Source organism: Tachyglossus aculeatus, chromosome X1 (assembly GCF_015852505.1).
Source record: "Tachyglossus aculeatus isolate mTacAcu1 chromosome X1, mTacAcu1.pri, whole genome shotgun sequence".
Lineage (NCBI taxonomy): Eukaryota > Metazoa > Chordata > Mammalia > Monotremata > Tachyglossidae > Tachyglossus > Tachyglossus aculeatus.
This window is the reverse complement of record NC_052101.1, coordinates 129,157,171-129,161,733: the sequence shown is the minus strand read 5'-3', so window position 1 is coordinate 129,161,733 and position 4,563 is coordinate 129,157,171. Positions and strand designations below refer to the sequence as shown.

At 44.3% G+C, this 4,563-nt stretch overlaps 1 non-coding gene across 1 annotated transcript; it reads right to left on the bottom strand.

Moving 5' to 3' along the window:
• Positions 1 to 4,224: 4,224 nt before the first annotated feature.
• Positions 4,225 to 4,362, bottom strand: LOC119920043. Its single transcript, XR_005447813.1, has one exon. It is a non-coding gene; the product is annotated as a small nucleolar RNA SNORA7 (small nucleolar RNA).
• Positions 4,363 to 4,563: the final 201 nt, after the last annotated feature.

Below are 4,563 nucleotides of genomic sequence, written 5' to 3'. Positions count from 1 at the left end.
AGATCGGGGGGATGGAGAGGGGGACGAGGGGGAGAGGAAGGAAGGGGCTCAGTCTGGGAAGGCCTCCTGGAGGAGGTGAGCTCTCAGCAGGGCCTTGAAGGGAGGAAGAGAGCTAGCTTGGCGGATGGGCAGAGGGAGGGCATTCCAGGCCCGGGGGATGACGTGGGCCGGGGGTCGATGGCGGGACAGGCGAGAGCAAGGTACGGTGAGGAGATCAGCGGTGGAGGAGCGGAGGGTGTGGACTGGGCTGTAGAAGGAGAGAAGGGAGGTGAGGTAGGAGGGGGTGAGGTGATGGAGAGCCTTGAAGCCCAGGGTGAGGAGTTTCTGCCTGATGCGCAGATTGATTGGTAGCCACTGGAGATTTTTGAGGAGGGGAGTGATATGCCCAGAGCGTTTCTGGACAAAGATAATCCGGGCAGCAGCATCAATCGTATTTATTGAGCATTTATTGAGCATTCTACTAAGCGATTGGGAGAGTACAATATATCATACACATTCCATGACCAGAATGAGGTTACAGTCTCCCTTCTGCATCCTCTTGCACTTGAATCTGTGACCTTTGGACATTAGATATGTGCCCCACCCCGATGTATTATAAATTATTTATTGATATTAATTTTTGTCTCCCCCTCTAGACTGCATTATTGTGGTAACGTGCTAGAGGGCTAGCACGTTGTGGGCAGGGATTGTGTCTACCAACTCTGTTGTATTTTACTCTCCCAAGCGCTAAGTACAGTGTTCTGCACATAGTAAGCATTCAATAACTATCATTGATTGATTAATATGATACTTGTAATCCAAACAAACACAAATCACATCCCTTTCTCAGACCCTCAGGTATCGATGACTGAGCTTTCCCACTGTGAGGTAGTGTTGCAAAGTTGCATGAAGCAGCATGCATAGTGGGTAGAGCCCGGGCCTGGGAGTCAGAAGGTCGTGGGTTTTAATCCCAGCCCTGTCACTTATCTGCTGTGTGACCTTGGACAAGTCATTTCATTTCTCTGTGCTTCTGTTCCTCATCTGTAAAATGGGGATTAAGACTGGGAGTTCCATGTGGGTCAGGGACTGCGTCCAGCCTGATTTGCTTGTATCCACCCCAGTGCTTAGTACAGTGCCTGGCACACAGTAAGCACTTAAAAAATACCACAATTATTATTATTATTATTATTATTAATCAAGTTCTAGCCCTCCTCTCCTCAGTTTTTGCAGTATGTTGACTGACTTGTATAGCATGATAAAGGTCCCTTTCCATTTCAAGGTAGACAATGGCCGATGTATTTAGCTTAGCTAATGGCAGCCCTCTAGCACGTTACCACAAGATGTATTTTTGTGAGATAGACTGTGAAAGATAACACTTTGAAATCATCTAAGGCAAAATCTGTAATTACTGGCACATAGTCACAGCTATTTGATCATGTAATTCTATTTATTAGGTTTCTGTCACCATTGTACAATATATTCCTATTGTTTTGGTCAGTCCTTTGGATGTTGGGAAGGCGTGAATGCATTTTACATTATTTCCCATAGGAAACTAGACTTTTTTTAGTACTCTTTCGCTTTGCCCTCTATTTTCATGGATCCATTTCAGAACACTAAGCCAGGCATACCAGTATATATAAATTTAAGTACTCCATTTATTGACTCCTTTTCCCATACCCTTATTACTTCCAATTGCATCTTTTTTCCCTCCCACTCCCAGTATATGTATACAATTTCTGTTTACCTGCCTTCTCTGTTAGAGTGTAACCTCCTTGAGGACAAGGACTGTATCTTTTCCCTTTATTATACTGACCCATGCACTTGGTACAGTGATCTACATCCAGGGCATTCTCAATGAATACGTTTGATTAAATGGTGAAAGTTGGACTTCATTGTTACTTGGCTTAGTGGGAAGAGCATGGGCTTAGGAGTCAAAGGTCCTGGGTTCTACACCCGGCTCCGCCACTTCTCAGCTGTGTGATTTTGGGTAAGTCACTTCACTTCTCTGTGCCTCAGTTACCTCATCTGTAAAGTGTGGATTAAGACTGTGAGCCCCACGTGGGACAACTTGATTACCTTGTATCTACCCCAGCACTTAGATCAGTGCTCAGCACATGGTAAGTGCTTAACAAATGCCATCAACATCATCATCATCCCCTGCAGAATTTTCAGAAAGAGATAAATACCTTTGTCTCCTGTACAGCCAACAGAGGATCAGGCACTTTATATGTATATATATATATATATATATATATATATATATATACAAATAATATTATATATAATAATAATAATAATGGCATTTTATTAAGTGCTTACTATGTGCAAAGCACTGTTCTAAGCACTGGGGTGGTTACAAGATGATCAGGTTGTCCCACGGTGGGGGGCTCACAGTCTTTAATCTCCGTTTTACAGATGAGGGAACTGAGGCACAGAGAAGTTAAGTGACTTGCCCAAAGTCACACAGCTGACAATTGGCAAAGCCGGCATTTGAATCCATGACCTTTGATTCCAAAGCCCGGGATCTTTCCACTGAGCCATACTGCTTCTCTATATATTATATGTATATAATAATTATTCTGCTAACAGAAGCAGCATGGCATAGTGGATAGAGCACAGGTTTGGGAGTCAGAACATCATGGGATCTAGACCTGGCTCTGCCACTTCTCTGCTGTGTGACCTTGGGCAAGTCATTTTACTTCTCTGTGCCTCAGTTACCTCATCTGTAAAATGGGGATTGAGGCTGTGAGTCCCACGTGGGACAGTAACTGTGTCCAACCTGACTTCCTTGTATCTACCCCAGCACTTAGTACAGTACAGTGACTGGCACATAGGAAGTGCTTAACAATTACCATAATAATAATAATTATTATTATATGAATTTATATATATATTCATTCAATTGCATTTATTGAGCACTTACTGTGTGCAGAGCACTGTACTAAGTTCTTGGGAGAGTGTGATATAACAATAAACAGGCACATTCCCTGCCCACAATGAGCAGGGAATAGTATAATAATATTATTTGTTAAAAATAATAGTATTTGTTAAGTGCTTACTAAGTGCCAGACACTGTATTAAGCTCTGGGGTAGATACAAGCTAATCAGTTTGGACAAAGTCCCTGTTCCACATAGGGCTCACAATCTTAATCCCCATTTTACAGATGAGGGAACTCAGGCACAAAGAAGTTAAAATAATTATAATAATAATAATGATGGCATTTATTACGCACTTACTATATGCAAAGCACTGTTCTAAGCACTGGGGAGGTTACAAGGTGATCAGGTTGTCCCACGGGGGGCTCACAGTCAATCCCCATTTTACAGATGAGGGAACTGAGGCACAGAGAAGTTAAGTGACTTGCCCAAAGTCACACAGATGACAAATGGCAGAGCCGGAATTTGAACCCATGACCACTGACTCCAAAGCCCGTGCTCTTTCCACTGAGGCACATTGCTTCTCTAAAAGACTTGCCCAGTGTCCCACAGGAGACAAGTAGCAGAGCTGGAATTAGAACCCAGGTCCTTCTGACTCCCAGGCCTGGGCTTTATCCACTAGGTCAAGCTGCTTTGCCACACACTTACTACTGCTACTACTGCTGCTACTACTACTACTGCTACTACTACAGCTGCTGCTGCTACTACTACTTCTATTAATAATAATAATAGTATTTGTTAAGCACTTACTATGTGCCAAGCACTATTCTAAGTGCCGGGGAGGATAAAAGGTAATCAGGTTGTACCCCGTGGGTCTCACAATCTTAATCCCCATTTTACAGATGAGGTAGCTTGAGGCCCAGAGAAGTTAAGTGACTTGCCCAAAGTCACACAGCTGATGTGGCAGAGCCGGAATTAGAACTCATGACCTCTGACTCCCAAGCCCATGCTCCTTCCATTGAGCCACGCTGCTTCTCTATTATTACTACTATTGCTACTGCTACTGCTACCTTTGCTACCATTACTACTGCTACTGCTATTACTCGTACTACTGCTACTCCCACTCCTACTCCTATTAACACTACTTGTCTTTTGCTGTTGAGTCGCCTCCGACCCATAGCGACGCAATGGACACATCTCTCCCAGAAGGCCCCACCTCCATCTGCAATCCTTCTGGTAGTGGATCCATAGAGTTTTCTTGGTAAAAATCTGGAAGCAGTTTGCCATTGCCTCCTTCTGTGCAGTAAACCTAAGTCTCTGCCCTCAACTTTCTCCCATGCCGCTGCTGCCCAGCACAGGTGAGTTTTGACTTGTAGCAGATTGCCTTCCGCTCGCTAGCCACTGGCCAAGCTAGGAATGGAATGGGTAGGCCTCTTCTTGACTCTCCCTCCCAAAGTTGAGGCTGGTAGAGTACTGGAAACTCTCCAAGTGTGACCCTGAGAGGGGTATTAACACTACTACTGCTGCTATTCCTACAATTACTGCTACTACTACTACTATTCTTACTGCTTCTAAAACTAGTGCGGCTGCTACTCCTCCTCCTCCTCCTCCTCCTCCTCCTACTACTACTGGTACATCTCCACAGGACAGGTAAAAGTGTATTCTTTCCAAACCCCTGGCAGAAGGAGGTTCCTTCTACACAGCCTC